An 18,555-nucleotide genomic window follows, 5' to 3' on the forward strand; every position below is an offset into this window, starting at 1 on the left:
TTCTGTCTCTGTAAGAACAATAACTAAGTAATGAGTAAAGAATGTGTACACCTGGAAGGTTGGCAAAAATCCCAAGGTTGGATAATTTAGGGGCCAAGAGCCCTCTGAATTTGCGCTGAAAAATTAACTTGCAAAAGGTAGATTATCTGGAAAAAAGGCATGCAAGTGTATTTAACATGTTTATATGGGAGATTGAACCCGGGAGGTGGAGCTTGCAGTGAGCCGAGATGGCGCCATTGCACTCTAGCCTGGGCAACAGAGTGAGACTTCGTCTCAAAAAAAAAAAAAAAAAAAAAAAAACGGGGGAAATTGTTCATTTTTTTTCTTCAATTTGAGAACAAGTACTGTTTATTAACTGACCCGATTAGAAAAATAATCATGGTAGACACCTTAGTTCATTCTTCTAAGAAGCCTGTTAATCTGGTCCTCCATGTTGCCAGCATCTCCACCTTCTACAAAATAGATGGTCAATTTCTTCATTCCACTTCTTGGAGAAGATAATTTGAAGGGCCACAGGAAGCTATTTGCTTCTTTGAAGCATTTTCCAACAGTATAGGTCTCATGAATCAGATCCTCCAGGCAGATGGTGCCATATTTACCAAGACACTGACCAATCAAAGCGTTATCTGTCAAAGCAATTTGCTTCTTACTGATTTTGCCATAGCCATGCTGGTAGATTACTTCATTTACTGACTTCAGATTTGGGTACCCCCATGCAACGTATGGCTCTACAATCCACAGCACGTTAGTTGAAGCCTTGTTGAGCTTCACAAAGGTTCCATTGAAGATTTGATGACGGCAAAGAAGCTGCAACACCTTTCGGACCTTTGTGCTCGCACCATTGATACCTCTGAATCTGATGACAAACACCAATTTGGGTTCTGCAGGTACATAGACGTTGCCAGCTTTTCTTGCCATCCTCACCATTCGAATTTCAGTTCTGTACATCTGCCTATATTCCTTGTGATTGTGCTTCACTTTTTCATAGATAAGTTTCCTTTTTGCCTTTCAAAACATCTTTTGGGCAAACTTCTTTCTCAGGCACTTGATCTTCAGTTCTGCGAAATTCCTTTGTCTTTTCTTAAGTTTCTGACACAGCAGGAAGCTGCTGCTGCTTCTCTTCGACACCCTCTATGGTTCTAGCTAGAAAAGAGGAGAAACTGCCCATTTTTATGCTTAGGTTCAACAATGTATGATCAGCCATGTAGAAAAATGATTGGACAAAAAGGGTCTAATCTAATGCTAATAGAATGAGTGGGGAAACCCAGCAAGGCCTCTCTGTCTAGATTCTTCTCGGCCTTCCTGAGCAGGCATTCCTTCCTTCTGAGTATGGGGAAAGATCTCTCTGGATTGGGGGCCTTCGGGCCTACAGTCAAACAAGGTAGGTCAGATCTTTTTTTATGGCCAGATTTTAGAAAGAAAGGCAGATGGAAACTTAGAGTAAGATTTTTAGGTTTTATGGCTGATTGGGGAAAAACGGTTCTGGTTTCTATGGGGAAAAGGGGTACTGGTTTCTATGGCCCACCTTGGGGAAGAAGGATTCTAGTTTCTAGAATTCTAGTTTTCTAGAATTCTAGTCTTGAGGGAGAATGGGACTGAGAGATAGGAGGGTAGGAGAAGGTCAGAAAAGAACTTTTGCTTTTGAGGCCTTCATTTTGGGGTATTGTTTTCTGAGCACCAGCAATAACATTCTATGGATGCGCCTGTGTGGAACTGGACATTCTTGTATGTTGCCAGTGGGAGTCTAAACTGGTAAAATGTCTATGGGTAGAATTTGGTAATAGCCATCAAAATTACCAACACAGCCCTTCACCCAGAAATTTCACTTCTAGCAATATATGAGACAGATATTCTTACATATGTTTAAAAAAGTATCTGTACGAGGTTACTTATTGCAGCATTACTTGCAAAAGCAAAGGGTAGAAAACAACCAAAGGTCTATCAGTAGCAGATTCGTTAAATACCTACATGCATATGTCAAATAAAATGAAATAAAAAAAAAGTTTAGAAGCCGCCTATGTGCTGTTATGCAAAAGCCTTAAAATATATTGTACATGAAAAAGACAAGATGGAGAACACGTTTTTGGAAAAAATTGTGAAAAATAAGGGTTTATATTTATGTTTACTTATATATGCATAAAGAAACTCTGGAAAGATACATAAGAAACTAAGAAAAGGAATGACCTATGGAGGTGAGGGAACTGAGCAGATGGGGACAAATATAGAAGGGAGGCTGTATGCCTTTTAATATTTCCTGGTTTTTGAACCACGTGAATAACCCATGCAAAAAATAAATTTAAAAATGTCTTTAGTGTGGCCAGGCACGGTGGCTCATGCCTGTAATCCCAGCACTTTGGGAGGCTAAGATGGGCAAATCACAAGGTCTGGAGTTCAAGACCAGCCTGAGCAACATGGTGAAACCCCATCTGTTGGGAATAGGCCCCCCAAAATCTCACCGTAAACTGGCCCCCAAACTGGCCATAAACAAAATCTCTGCAGCACTGTGACATGTTCATGATGGCCATGACACCCATGCTGGAAGGTTGTGGGTTTACCCGGAATGAGGGCAAGGAACACCTGGCCCACCCAGGGCGGAAAACCGCTTAAAGGCGTTCTTAAACCACAAACAATAGCATGAGCGATCTGTGCCTTAAGGACATGCTCCTGCTGCAGATAACTAGCCAAACTCATCCCTTTATTTCTGCCCATCCCTTTTTTTCCCATAGGGATACTTTTGGTTCATCTAATATCTATAGAAACAATGCTAATGACTGCTTGCTGTTAATAAATATGTGGGTAAATCTCTGTTTGGGGATCTCATCTCTGAAGGCTGTGAGACCCCTGATTTCCCACTTTACACCTCTATATTTCTGTGTGTGTGACTTTAATTCCTCTAGCGCTGCTGGGTTAGGGTCTCCCTGACCGAGCTGGTCTCAGCACCCATCTCTACTAAAAATAAAAAAATTAGCCGGGTGTGGTGGCGTGTGCCTGTAATCCCAGCTACTCAGGAGGCCGAGGCAGGAGAATCACTTGAACCCAGGAGGCAGTTGCAGTGAGCCGAGATCATGCCACTGCACTCCAGCCTGGGTGACAGGGCGAAACTCTGTCTCAAAAAAAAAAAAAAAATCTTTTGTTCTGAGAAATTGAGCAGTAAATTCCTGTTACTGGAATCCTTTGAAAAATGGAAGGAAAATTTTGCAGGTTATCTATAAACATTACATTCAGTGACAATAAAGAGGCAATTATCTTACATTCTGTAGAAACAATTCACAACACTTGATGCAATGCAAAACTCCAGACTGGAATCTGAGTAGAGCAGTTGATTTCCTATCAAAATTTTGCAAAATGATCTTTGAAGAAGATGGGAGAACTTGTCCTCCCAAGTTCAAGATGTCAAGTTTTATTTCAAAGCTATAGTAATCAAGAAGGTATAATATTGGCACAATGTTATACAGACCAAAATAATGGGGAAAAGCCTAGAAACAGATCCACGTGCATGAAAATATTATATGTGATAGGGTTAGTGTTGTAGATTGATTGGTGGATTGTTTCATAAATGATGCTGAAACAATTTGTTATTGTAACAGTGAAAAAAAGGCCTATCATGACTAACTCCATTTTGCTCCTAATGCTACCCTCCCCCAATTATATATTTTAGGTTAACTTCCTTCCGTATCTCTGCACATAGGCCATGTTAACTATGGGAGGAATTTAGTTTATAGGTTAATTTTAAAGCAAGGATGAAAATAGTGCCTTTCCCCAACCACCAAGGAGATGGGAAGAGCATATGAACAAGTAACAGTGTTTACTATTAAAACTAAATGTTAAAAATTTAGACAAGAAGAGGTGGCTGACTACTGTAATTCCAGCACTTTGAGAAGCCAAGGAGGGAGAATCGCTTAAGCACAGGAGTTTGAAAGTAGCCAGGGCAACTTGGCAAGACACCGTCTCTACAAAAAACCTAAAACCAAAAAACAAAACCACTAACCAGGCGTGACGGCATAAGCACGTAGTTCCAGCTACTTGGGAGGCTGAGACAGGAGGATCACTTGAGCCCAGGAGTTTGAGGCTGTGGTGGGCAGTGTTCATGCCACTGCACTCCAGCCTGGGCAATGAAAACAAAACAAAACACAATAAAAAACCCCCAAAACAAAAACTACTGGGGAGGTTGAGGTGGGAGGATCACTTGAGCATGGGAGGTTGAGGCTGCAGTGAGCTATGATCTCCTCACCGCACTCCAGCCTGGCTGACAGTGAGATCTTATCTCAAAAAAAAAAAAAAAAAAATTATGACCTGACCAAGGACAAAGAAGTTTACCCTTACTGCCCCTTAGAAGGGAATATCTTGATGTGGGAAAGCTGTTTATGATTTGTAATATTGTGCAGTGAAAATAGTATTCCCCTCTGTAAAAATGCATACATTGTATGATCTTTTTATAAAGTGATACATAGGAATATATTCATAGGAAAAATTTCTAGAATAATAGATCCCAGTGGATTTTAAACTTCATTCTGAAGAACTGTGAGGTGCCAAGAAGGTGCTTCGGGACTCAACTTGGCGGGTGTTTGCAGACCAAACTGTTGGGTTTTCAGGCATCCACCTCCTAATTGTATGTTTTACATATTGATAACCTACATAAGATTCATTTAAAGAAGTTTTGCAAGTTTGAAAAATTTGCAAATCACTTACATATACTGAGTGTAAAAGTAGTTATCTCTAGATGTTTTTCTCTTTTTTTTTTTTATTTAATCACTCAAGTCCCAACTGACCTATTAACAGGAAGCCCAATTACCTGCGGTAATTTTCGTTTCTTTGAATATCTTGCATTTTCAGATTTCTCTGTAATGCAAAGTATTGCTTTTGTAATAAGAACAATTGTTATTTAAATTTTTAAAAAGCTAATAAGACAAGAACAACATTACATTCACTTGATAGTGACATTTTAATACATTAAATCAGAAAAGAGTCTCAGCAAAGGAATTGTAGGGGGGGTTCTTATTCTTGAGTAGAGCACAGTGGTTTATTTGTATCTGTGGGTCTATCTGTTTCCATAGTAGCAACCTAGGTCAACTGAGAACAAGTGGATTGGGTTTTCTGTTGACTATGACCTCTTATTATCTTGTAAATTAAGTTCTTGCTCTATTTGGCTGTATGAGACCAATGACTGGGAGAATCTGAACCAAACTAGAGAGTAACTAAAGGACATAGTCAAAGCAAAAATATGAAAAAGTTTGTTTTAAAATCCTTCTGCATTAGCTGGGCGTGGCGGCGCAATGCCTGTAGTCCCAGCTAATTGCCAGGCTGAGGCAAAAAGATCACCTGGGCCCAGTGGAGGTGGCAGTGAGGTATGGTTTTACCACGGCAACTGCAGCCTGGATGACAGAGTGAGACTGGTCTCAAAAAAAAAAAAAAAAAAAAAAAAAGAGGAAGAAGAAAAATGACTGAATAAAAATCCCTCTGTAAATAATTTTACTTTATATTCCTGAATTTTTCGCAGGTGAACCAAGTAGCAAAGTGTTAGCATGGCTATTAAGTTCAGTAGATAGTCCTATTGCATTGTGTTACTTATTAGTTTATGTTAAGAAATGATCTACTAATACTTAATGGGTCTTGGCCTTTTAACATTTAAACGACTCCTCAAGTCTTTTAGGAAGTTAATAAAACACTGGTTCCTTCAGTTTTTAGAGGTAATAATGAGAGAAATAAGCATGTGGAGTTGGTTAAAGTAAATCTTTTTAATTTGGAAAGGTTTATCTTTTGACTTCCTGCCACTAGTGCATATATTCCCTGGGCAAGTTAAAAGGTTTTTTTTCTGCATTAATTTATCTTTGCTTTTCTTTTTTTATTTTTTTTTTTAACGTTTATTTTAAGTTCAGGGGTATCGACGAAAAGAGTCAAACTCTGTAAAATATTTGAAGAGATTTATTCTGAGCCAAATATGAATGATGATGGCCCATAACACAGCCATCAGGAGGTCCTGAGAACATGTGTTCAAGGTGGTTGGGGTACGGCTCAGTTTTGTACATTTTAGGGAGACATGAGACTTCAATCAAATACATTCAAGTAACACATTGGTTTAGTTCAGAAAGGTGAGACAACTTGAAGGGTGGGGCTTTCTGGTTACAGGTAAATTTAAAATTTTCTGGCTGACAATTTGTTGAGTTTATCTAAAGACCTGGGATTAATAGAAAGGAAATATTTGGGTTAAAATAAAGAATTGTGGGCTGGGCACGGTGGCTCAAGCCCGTAATCCCAGCACTTTGAGAGGCTGAGGTGGGCGGATCACCTTGGGAGTTTGAGACCAGCCTGACCAACATGGAGAAACCCCGTCTCTACTAAAAATACAAAATTAGCTGGACGTGGTGGTGCATGCCTATAATCTTAGCTACTCGAGAGGCTGAGGCAGGAGATTCACTTGAGCCTGGGAGGCGGAGGCGGCAGTGAGCCGAGATCGCGCCATTACACTCCAGCCTCGGCAAAAAGAGTGAAACTAAAAAAAAAAAAAGAAAAAGATGAAGAATTGTGGAGACCAAAGTTTTTATTGTGCAGACAAAGCCTTCAGGTAGCAGGCTCCAGAGAGAATAGATTGCAAATGCTTCTTATCACACTTAAGGCCTGTGTTGATGTTAATGTCGGGGAGGTATAATGAGGCCTGTCTGACCCTCACTGCCCGCCATGGCCTGAACCAGTCCTTCAGGTTAAATTTTAACCAGGCCCTGGCGGAGGAAGTAGTCCATTCAGATGGTTGGCGTGGGGGGTCTTAGAATTTTATTTTTGGTTTACAGGGGTACAAGGGCAGATTTGTTACATAGGTAAACTTGTGTCCTGGGGGTTTGTTGTACAGATTTATTCTTTCATTCATTCTGTAATTACTAACCAGGAGCTTCCCAAATGCAAGATTAAATGTCTATTGAGTACTAATGGTGTGAGCACTGTACTCATTGTGCCTGTAAACCTGAAAGCAAGTCAGGAGAAATTTGAGTTTGACTTAGCTTGACAAACGTATGTTTAGCCAACTTAGGACATTTCCTAATAAAAGTGAAACATCAACCCTTAACTTCATTTAGTAAAGGGTGTGAAACCATGCTTGCTTTTTAGGAACAACATCTCTAAAACTTATCTTTCGTTTCTTCCCATTATGGCAAAAGTGTCCTGTTTTTCTTATCCAAACTGAGGACTAAGCTCAGATTGTTTTTCTTATCTTGCCCAAATTCCTATCTAAGGGGTTTGGGGAGTCATGCCCTATGAACCATAAATTCTCATCAGATGAGTTTTGTTTAGACCTATATATTGTTACTACTTTCCAATCTGACTTTGGCATAATATTACGTGACAAAGAAGAAAATCAAAATATTTTACCTGAAAACGTGTTTCTTCGCCACATTTTGAAATGGCCCTGCAAAACTGCCCTTTGTGGGGGAAAATTTGCATCTGTAAAGAATCTCTATTAACATAGCCAGATCTTTTTCTTCTAGGCCCCCCCAATCCTGAAGAGATTAACTGAGAGTCTAGCACCACTTAAAGGTCTGAACAGGAAACCTTTGTCATCTGTTGTCTCTAAAGGCAGCCACTATGAGACTTCAAAAGAACCTTGGTCTCCGCAATCTTTTATCTTAACCTGAACATTTCCTTTCTATTGATCCCAGGTCTTTAGACAAACTCGACCAATTGTCAACCAGAAAATGTTTAAACTAGAACTCCCCCACCGTCCGCCACCCCCTTTGAATTGTCTTGCCTTTCTGGACCAAACCAATGTAATACTTAAATGTATTTGATTGATGTCTCATGCCTCCCTAAAATGTATGAAACCACGTTGCAGCTTGACCACCTTGGGCCCATGTTCTCAGGACCTCCTGAGGGCTGTGCCGTGGGTCATGATCACTCATATTTGGCTCAGAATAAATCTCTTCAAATATCATGATGTGTCATGATCAGACAATGAAACTTGACTTAAACAAAACTCAATACAAAAATTAACATGGAATGAGCCATGAACTTACATGTAACATATAAAATATAAACTCTTGGCTGGGCATGGCAGCTCACACCTGTAATCTTAGCACTTTGGGAGGCCGAGGCTGGTGGATCACCTGAGGTCAGGAGTTCGTGACCAGCCTGGCCAACATGGTGAAACCCCGTCTCTACTAAAAATACAAAAATTAGCTGAGTGTGGTGGTGGGTGCCTGTAATCCCAGTTACTTGGGAGGCTGAGGCAGGAGAATCGCTTGGACTCAGCAGGCAGAGGTTGCAGTCAGCCGAGATAGCACCATAGCACTCCAGCCTGGGCAAGAGAGCCAGAATCCATCTCAAAAAGAAAAAAAAAAAAGATAATTTGGCAGGTAGGGGAGCCAGGGAGTGGGGGAGTATTGACTGGTCGAGTGGGAGATGAAATCATAGGGGATCAAAGTGGGTTCTTTTTGCTGCCTTCTGTTCCTGGATGGGATTGCAGAACTGGTTGACCCAGATTACCGGTCTGAGTGGCTGCAGCTGGTGCATCAGTAGGAAAGGTCTCAAAGCACTAGTCTTAAGTTTTACAATAGTGATGTTATCCCTAGGAGCAACTGGGGAAGTTCAGAATCTTGTGGCCTCTAGCTGCATGACTTCTAAACCATAATTTCTTTTTTCTTTTTGAGACCAAATCTTGCTCTGTCGCCCAGGCTGGAGTGCAGTGGTGCAATCTCTGCTCACTGCAACCTCCATCTTCCAGGTTCAAGCGATTCTCCTGCCTCAGCCTCCCGAGTAGCTGGGACTACAGGCGCCCACCCCACGCCCTGCTCATTTTTGTAGTTTTGGTAGAGACGGAGTTTCACCATATTCGCCAGGCTGGTCTCCATCTCCTGACCATGTGATCCACCCGACTTGGCCTCCTAAAGTGCTGGGATTACAGGTGTGAGCCACCACGCCCGGCCATAAACCATAACTTCTAATCTTGTGGTTAATTAGTCTTACTGTAGCAGGACAAGCTGCAGACAAAAATCCTCAGACACCGAGTTAAAGAAGGAAGAGGTTTATTCGGCTGGGAGCATCGGCAGGACTCCTGTCTCAAGAGCCGAGCTCCCCGAGTGAACAATTCCTGTCCCTTTTAAGGGCTCACAACTCTAAAGGGGTCCGCATGAGAGGGCCGTGATCGATTGAGCAAGCAGGTGGTATGTGACAGGGGCTGCATGCACCGGTGGTCAGAGTGAAACAGAACAGACCGGGAAGTTTTACAATGTCTTTCTATAATCTATAGATAACATCAGTTGCTAGGTGAGGGGTCGAATTTTAACTACCAGGCTTAGGTCAGGCAGGCCCAGGCCTGGTTTTGGGTCTGGTTCCTTGGTTTCGGGTCTGGTTCCTAGGCGTCAGGCTACCTGCCTTTAGTTTTGCTTCTCTTTCCTTTTCTGAGTATAGAACAATATAAAACAATATGAGAGGGTCTGTCTCTCTTCTCTCATTACAAAGGCAGTCTGATCCCCAGGCAAGAAGAGGATTTGTTCCGGGAAAGGGTTATTATCTATCATCTTTATTTCAAGATTCAACAATACACTACTATGCCCAGGAATGAACAAGGGCAGCTTAGAGGTTAAAAGCAAGATGGAATTGGTGAGGTCAGATCACTTGCACTCTCATAATTTTCTCACTGTTATAATTTTTGCAAAGGTAGCTTCAACTTGAATGGTACAGAAACATTTTTAAAAGAACACACCTAAAACTGAACTCATTATCTTCCTCCCAAAATCTGTCCTTCAGTGTTTCCTCTCAGGTGTCCTAGGCTTTGGTCTAGATTCCCTTTCTTGCTCTCTCTGAACCTCTTAAGAAACTGAAGCCAGCCTGGTGGGATGATCACAGGTAAAGGGGGCTCTGAGATAGGTGGATCTCAGGCCCATCCAAAGTAGGAAGGGTGTTTTCCTATGACTACACAGCGAGGTGGAGAAATTGACTATAAAGTTGAGTTTGCAGCTGGAAAAACAGGATTGAGCACTGAGGCCAAAGCAGTAGGCAAAGACAAATACTGGAAACAAGGATCAACGTTGGTAGTTGGGAAATTTGAAACCAACATAGGCTAAGTAGTGAACACAAGGTTGAAAAGAGTGGACCAGAAGTGAGTTATTTAGGTGGAAGTGGGGTAAGGGTTGTAGATTAGCTACTGGGGACAATGTTCACTATTTGGGTGATGGGTACACTAACAGCCCAGACTTCACCATAATGCAGTACAAGCCTGTAAGAAATCTGTACTTGTATCTCTTAAATATATTAAAATTTAAAACATTTTAAAAAAGTAAATAAAAAATAAAAACAAAGTGGGACGATAAAGAAAAAAAGTGAGTTATTAATGGTGGATGGAAGTAGCAACTTTCCTTTAAGTACTGGTGAATTGTATTGCTGAGTAAATATCGTGGCATAAACAGTATCTTCACATCCTTAGCTGTGGCACTGAAACGAAACTCTATGGATTGGCGATTGGTCTATGAAGACAAAAACTTTTTTAGAATTGGGAATAATTATTTTTTAAAAGACAAGTGGAATTTAAGAATTTTATCTATATCAGGGCCGGGCACAGTGGCTCATGCCTGTAATTCCAGCACTTTGGGAGGCCAAGTCGGGCAGATCACGAGGTCAGGAGATTGAGACCATCCTGGCTAACACGGTGAAACCCCGTCTCTACTAAAAATACAAAAGAAATTAGCCTGGTGTGGTGGCGGGCACCTGTAGTCCCCGCTACTCGGGAGGCTGAGACAGGAGAATGGCATGAACCCGGGAGGCGGAGCTTGCAGTGAGCCAAGATCGCGCCACTGTGCTCCAGCCTGGGCGACAGAGCGAGACTCCATCTCAAAAAAAAAAAAAAAATTTTATCTAGATCAAAACATACAAGTATGCTGATTTCTCAAACTTTTGATGTAAGTGCAAGACCTTCCCTTTGAGTTTAGGTTCACTCTTGGAATTCCTATACTCTTTCTTGCTTGAACTACCCCCTTAATTTCCATCATCACAGAAATTTCACTGGACAGTTCTAACTGTCACCTCAACACCAAAATGCCATGCAAAGGCCCTGATACTTCTTTTCCCAGCCTGACTTTCGGTCAGGCCCTCATGCTCACCTTTGGCCACAGTCACACTGTTAACACCACTTGTAGACTAAACACAGCCGCTATTTCGTGTTACTGCAGTCATACATGCTATTCCTTCACTAGAATACTGGTTCAGTTGAATGGGGCCTTGTGAATTCCTACTCAATCCCTTACGATCCAACACAGTTGACAATTCTTGTCATCTTTTCTGATTCTCCCAGGCATGAATAGTTGATTTGTTCTCTTTGTTTTAACAAAACTGTGTACATATTCTACAAAGCACTTACCACATCCTCTCTCCTCCAACAGACTGAGTTCTTTGAGGCCAGGAACCACATGTTATCCATCTTCATATTGCTAGTAGCTAACCCAGGTCCTGGCATATAGTAGGTTCTTGATCAATATTTATTGAATAAATACAATAAATACTGTCTTGTAATAGCTTTTTAATTTTTTATTTATTTATTTGAGATGGAGTTTCACTCTTGTTGCCCACGCTGGAGTGCAATGGAGCAATCTCAGCTCACTGCAGCCTCCACCTCCCAGATTCAAACGATTCTCCTGCCTCAGCCTCCCCAGTAGCTGGGATTACAGGCATGCACCACCATGCCCAGCTAATTTTTGTATTTTTAGTAGAGACGGGTTTTCGCCATGTTGACTAGGCTGGTCTCGAACTCCTGACCTCAGGTGATCCACCTGCCTCAGCCTCCCAAAGTGCTGGGATTACAGGCGCGAGCCACTGTGCCTGGCCGTAATAGCTTTTTAAGTGTGTGTATACCTTGTGCAAGATTAAGCTCCATCTCATGTGACCACCAAGATGCTCTCTTGGGAAAGGATGCAAGACCAGGACTCAGATGAGTGTTGCAATTGTGGACACAGGGAGGGGCAGCCATGTATTTGCTGATCTCAGTCTATATCATAATTTTTTTTTAGTTTCCTTGTATGGTTACTGCACTGTGCTATAATATTTGGTTATAGTCTGAATAACACATGCAGAGAGACAGATTTGCCATCCTAAATAATAATTAGAATGGCTAAAATTAATTTCCCTTTTATGTATACAGGTAAATCAACTATTTGTAACCCTGGTGACACATTAGAGTCATCTCTAGAACTTAAGCATTTTTAATGCCTGGTCATCACTTCAGATTGAATGAATCATGATCTCTGGCGTGGAGCCAGGCATCAGTATTTTCAGAGAGATCCTGGGTGATGCTTTGTGCAGCCAAAGTGGCATACAATAGTCAGCAAAGTGCTGAGTTACACCCAATGTGCAGGTGGTCATTATTCAGTCCAGGTATGTTTTCCTTAGTCAGTTGGTTCCAGAACATGATGGTGGAACATATCAAGTGGTTGTTATTACCAGCAAAGTTTAGCTGCTCCATGAGCTGTGTTTGTTGGGTGGATAGTGGCAGGCAGAGCAAATGACATCTATATGTTTGGTGTTTTCGGTGAAAGAGGAATTAAGGTCAAATGCGAGGGGAGTTCCAATCTTCAAATTGACCATTGATAACATTTCTGGTGCCCCTGTTACTTGCTCACCCCTGCCCTCTACTAGGGAAAGCAGAGGCAGCAGAGATGTGGTCCTTGCCCTCAATGGAGAAGGTGACAGGGAGGGGAGGAACAGTTACAAAGCTACTCTTACCCTCTAGGCACTTTCTATGTGTTATCTCATGTAATCCTCATGATAGCCTAGTAAATTAGATGTGACTATTGTCACACAAAAAATGGATTCTCGGTCAGGTGTGGTGGCTCATGCCTGTAATCCCACCACTTTGGGAGGCCGAGGTGGACGGATAACCTGAGGTCAGGAGTTGGAGACCAGCTTGGCCAACATGGTGAAACCCTGTCTCTACTAAAAACACAAAAATTAGCAGGCATGGTAGCCCGTGCCTGTAATCCCAGCTACTTGGGAGGCTGAGGCAGGAGAATCGCTTGCACCCAAGAGGCAGAGGTTGCAGTGAGCTGAGATTGTGCCATTGCACTCCAGGCTGGGCGACAAGAGCAAAACTCCATCTCAAAAAAAAAAAGAGAGAGAAAACGGATTCTCTTAATTTCCTCTTCTACAAAATGGGAATATTAATTGTTTTTACCTCCTTGAGTTTTTGTGTAGATTAGAGGAAATTAATACATATTAAGCTCTTAGCATCACTGAACATACTAAGCATTCAATAAACACTGGAGATTCTCCTTATTGCCCAAGGTCTTAAAATGAGCAAGTGGTGAGGGAGGTAGGATTAAAACCCAAGGCTGTCTAACTCCAGAACTCATGTACTTTCTTCTCAGCTTTGCAGGCCAGGTGGGGATTTAAGAATAACGCCGTGAAAGCCGGGCATTGTGGTGCACACCTGTAGTCCAAGCTACTTGGGAAGCTGAGGCAGGAGGATCACTTGAGGCCAGGAATTCAAGGCTGCAGCGTGCTATGATTGTGCCTATGAATAGCCACTGCATTCCAACACAGGCAACACAGCAAGACCCCATCTCTAAAAATAATGACAATAATAATAATTCCATGAAACTACAATATGAAGTTGCAATAGATGCAACGTATAATGCAGTGCCAAAAAAAGGGAGGGCCGGAGCATGAGAGCTGCACAATCACATTCAACCAGGGAAGACAGTGAGTGTGGGAGGAGCACAGAATGTAGAAACCCAAAATCAGGGTTCAAGTCCTCCCTTCACCATGTATTAGCTGTCTGATTTGGGACCAGTTACATCTCTAGTGGCCTCAGTTTCTTCTTTACATAAAATAGAAATGATAACAATACATTTAACTTTTTTATATTAATCAGGGTACTGCTGAGAAAGAATCAACAAGAGGCCAGGAGTGGTGGCTCACGCCTGTAATCCCAGCACTTTGGGAGGCTGAGGCGGGTGGATCACCTGAGGTCAGGAGTTGGAGACCAGCTTGGCCAACATGGCAAACCCCATCTCTACTAAAAATACAAGAATTAGCCAGGTGTGGTGGCGTGGGCCTGTAATTCCGGCTACTCAGGAGGCTGAAGCAGGAGAATCACTTAAACCAGGGAGGTGGAGGTTGCAACGAGCCGAGATCATGCCACTGCATTCCAGCCTAGGCAACAGAGTGAGACTCCATCTCAAAAGAAAAAGAATGAATCAACAGGATATTTATTTATTTATTTATTTATTGAGACGGAGTCTCGCTCTGCCGCCTAGGCTAGAGTGCCATGGCATGGTCTTGGCTCACTGCAACCTCCGTCTACCAGGTTCAAGCGATTCTCCTGCCTCAGCCTCCTGAGCAGCTGGGATTACAGGTGTGTGCCACCACACCCGGCTAAAACAGGAGATTTATTTCTTTATGGAATTGGCTCACACACTTACAGAGGCAGAGAAGAGTCCCAAGATCTGCAGTTGGCAAGCTGGAGACTCAGGAGAGCCAACGATATTGTTCTAGCCCAAGTCTGAAGGCCTGAGAATCAGGACAGATGGATGTAAATTCTAGTTCTAGTCTGGGCCCAAAGGCAAGGGAAGACTGATGTGCTTGCTTGATGACAGTCGTGTCATGAGAGCAAATTTTCCCTCACTCAACTATTTTGTCTATTCAGGCCTTCACTGAATTGGGTGAGGCCCACTCTCACTGGGGAGATCAACCTTCTTTACTCAGGCTACAGATTCAAATGTTGATGTTTATCTGGAAACACTCTCACAGACACATTCAGAGTAATGTTTAACCAAATATTGGGGCACCCTGTGGCCAATCCAGTTGACACATAAAATTAACCATCACAGTCATGTTTTCCTACTTCTTTGCATGCCTGGTACTTTTTGATAAAATGCCAGAAATTGTGAATTTTATGCTGTTGAGTGCTGTATATTTTCATATTCTTTTAATTATTCTCTAGCTTTGCTCCACGACACTGTTAGTTACTTGGAAATGTCTGTATCCTTCCGGATCTTGCTTTTAAGCTTTGCTAAGTGGACTGGAACAGGATTTGGTCAAGGGCTAATTTTGCCCCGCTACTGAGAGAATACTCTTCTGAGTACTCCACTTAATGTCCCGTGAGTTGGTCTGTCTGTTGGGCAGATGAATTATTCACGTCCCAGATCTGTGTGATCTCCCAGGACTGTTCCCTCTAATCACTCATGTGCTGACAAATAATTAGCTGAGGACTCGAGAGGGATCTTTCACAGATCTCCAGATTTCTCTCTCTCTGCAACTCCCTCCTCTCCAGTACTCTGCCCTGTGAACTCTAGCTGCCTTGGCCTCCCTGAACTTCCACCATCTCAATTCAGCTGGGCTGGGCTTCATCTAGTTTCCCTCACCCTAAACTGCAGCCTGGAAATCTCTCCAGGCAATAAGCTTGGGCAGTTCTGGGTTCACTTGGTTTGTTTCTCACCTCTCAGGGAATAGTCTCTTGCATTGCCTGATGTCCAATGTCTGAAAACCATTGTTTACACACCATTTTTTCAGTCATGTCAGTCATCCTGGGCCTTGTTACTCCATCTTACTGGGAAGCAGAAGTCACTTTCTTACTGTTTTTGAGGTTGGCATTGAAAGATGCCAGAATATGCCTCCTCAAAGTATGCTGCTTTGTCATATGCATTACTTTAAGTTAAAGGCAACTGAGAACCAGCAGATGCAGAAAGTCTCTTTACCTCCCTCTGACTGCCTAAAAGTGGAGTATTAATTTCCCCTTTTGTAAAATACATTTACATTTATAAAGAAAATTTCTATTTGTAAAGGTATGTCTGTACCAGGAAGAAAGGTACTCTGGCAGACAACTCATCACCTGAGACTCTTAGCTGCATAACCAGACTACTTTTATTTATTATATATTTCCACTCCTCTCTCTCCCATAGTGTGCCTCCCAGACTCAGAAGCCCCAAACCCCTTTTAATTTGTTTAGCCTAAAATGATAAATAAGCCTCACTTATCTGGCCACTTCTTTGAGTCACTTTTCTTTCTGAAACTCCTTTGCATACATATGTAATTAAATTTTTCTCTTATTTATTTATTTATTTTTGAGACAGAGTCTCACTCTCACCCAGGCTGGGGTACAGGTGTGTGATCTTGGCTCACTGCAGCCTTGACCTCCTAGACTCAGGTGATTCTCCCACTTCTGAGTAGCTGGGACTACAGGCGCCTGCCACCACGCCCAGCTAATTGTTTGTATTTTTAGTAGAGATGGAGTTTCACCATGTTGCCCAGGCTGGCCTTGAACTCCTGGGCTCAAGTGATAGGCCCGCTTGGCTTCCCAAAGTGTTGGGATTACAAGCATGAACCGTCATATCTTGCCTCTCTTGTTAATCTGTCTTTTATTAGCTTAATTTTCAGGGCCCCAGTGGGAGACCCTAGAAGGATAGAGAGATAAAGCTTTTCCTCCCCTATAGCATATGTATAATAATAGAACGGCTCCATTTGAGCCTGCAATGTGGTTATATGTGTTTGCGATGGTTGATGAATGTGTGTAACAAGGGGGAGGTGTGGGGGAGGGTGACAGGGATCCAGCTTGTTTTTTCTTTCTTTCTTCTTTTTTTTTTTTTTTTTGAGATGGGGTCTCACTCTGTCGCCCAGGCTGGAGTGTGCAGTGGCACAATCTTAGCTCACTGCAACCTCCACCTCCCGGGTTCAAGCAATTCTCCTGCCTCAGCCTCCCAAGTAGCTGGGACTACAGGTGCACGCCACCACGCCCAGCTAATTTTTTGTATTTTAATAGAGATGGGGTTTCACCGTGTTGCCCAGACTGGTCTGGAACTACTGAGCTCAGGCAATCCACCTGCCTCGGACTCTCAAAGTGTTAGGATTACAGCCATGAGCCACTGTGCCAGGCCTCATTTGTTTTTTTTCTAAAAAATTATCTCCAAATGCGTTTTTGAAAAGTAGTTTTATTTAAAAATATGAAAAAATACATACTCAAGTAGATAGTATAAACACAGTATAGATAATATAAAGTGCAAATTAAGTCTTATAACTGATTGAATTTATTATTCAATCTCATCCCAGTCAGCAGAATGAATTGCGGGGTGTACGTGTGTGTGTGTGTGTTGTGTGTGTGTATTCTTCTGGTGTTTCTGAATTGTAATATAGTGTTAGGATTTTATACAATATAATTCAAGCATAACATAGTATTTTTGACACAAATGATCATTAGAAATATAAATTCTTAATATCCTATAATTATTTCAAGAACTAACATATTTAATAATATGATTTTTTGTTATACCTTTTTTTTTTTTTTTTTTTAGATGGAGTTTTGCTTTTGTTGCCCAGGCTAGAGTGCAATGGTGTGATCTTGGCTCACCGCAGCCTCCCGGGTTCAAGTGATTCTCCTGCCTCAGCCTCCCAAGTAGCTGGGATTACAGGCATGCACCACCACGCCTGGCTAACTTTGTATTTTTAGTAGAGACGGGGTTTCTCCATGTTGGTCAGGCTGGTCTCGAACTCCCGACCTCAGGTGATCTGCCCACTTTGGCCTCCCAAAGTGCTGGGATTACAGGCGTGAGCCACTGTGCCAAGCCTGTTATATCTTTTAAATTTTGTTTTGTTTATGTATTTTGAAGAAAGGTGAATAAAGTGAGAACATTTTTCAAGAGTGCTCTGTAGTATTTTCGTTAATAAACTAATAATACGTGTTCATCTTACAAATTAAAGAAGGCTGGGTGTGGTGACACATGCCTGTTGTCCCAACGACTGTAATACTCCAACTGGGTTCTTCTTGCCCACTGCCCAGAAAAGCCAAGACACTGAGAACAGTAGGAGTTGCAGTGGAGAAAGAGTCTAATAATAGCAAGGCTAGCCAAGCTAGGAGAACAGGAGATGTTTTTCAAGTCTGCCTCCCTAAGAGTTCGGAGGCTAAGGTTTTTCAAGGATAGTTTGGTGGGCAGGGGACTAGGGAATGGAGAATGCTGACTGATTGTTTGGGTTAGGGATAAAATCATAGGGGTTCGAAACTGTCTTCATGCACTGAGTCAGTTTCTGAGTGGGGAGCCAGTTAAGTCATTTCCTTTGTGTGGGTCGTGAGTCCAGGTGTGTTAGCCCACCAGAATGCAAAGTCTGAAAAATATTGCAAACACCAGTCTCAGGTTTAACAGCAGTGATGTTATCTATAGGGGCGATTAGAGAAGTTACAAATCTTGTGACCTCTGGCTACCTGACTTCTACTTACCCAAGTTAGGAGACAATGACTAGTTACTATTTTACTATGCCTAGGGCTTAGCAGAATTCAGGCCTCTACCATAATTCTAACCTTATAACCTTTCATTAGCTTTACAAAGGGCAGTTTCAGTCTCTGAACGAGGAGCAGGGTAATTTTAAGAAGGGCTATCATCATCCTTGCTCTATGGTTAAGCTATAAATTAAATTCTTCCCATAATTAGCTTGGCCTATGCCCGGAATGAGCAAGCACAGTTAGCTTGTGAAGTTAGAAGCAAGATGGAGTCAGTTATGTTAGATTTCTCTCACTGCTATCATTTTTGCAAAGGTGGCTCCCATTCTTGGGAGGCTGGGGTGGGAGGATCACTTGATCCCAGAAGTTCAAGACCA

General features: G+C 42.2%; 1 pseudogene; it reads right to left on the bottom strand.

Annotated features, from left to right (window-relative positions):
- Positions 1-390: 390 nt before the first annotated feature.
- LOC100457231 (large ribosomal subunit protein uL30-like) lies at positions 391-1,032 on the bottom strand (annotated as a pseudogene).
- Between the last annotated feature and the right edge of the window lie 17,523 nt (positions 1,033-18,555).

Source organism: Pongo abelii, chromosome 13 (genome assembly GCF_028885655.2).
Source record: "Pongo abelii isolate AG06213 chromosome 13, NHGRI_mPonAbe1-v2.0_pri, whole genome shotgun sequence".
NCBI lineage: Eukaryota > Metazoa > Chordata > Mammalia > Primates > Hominidae > Pongo > Pongo abelii.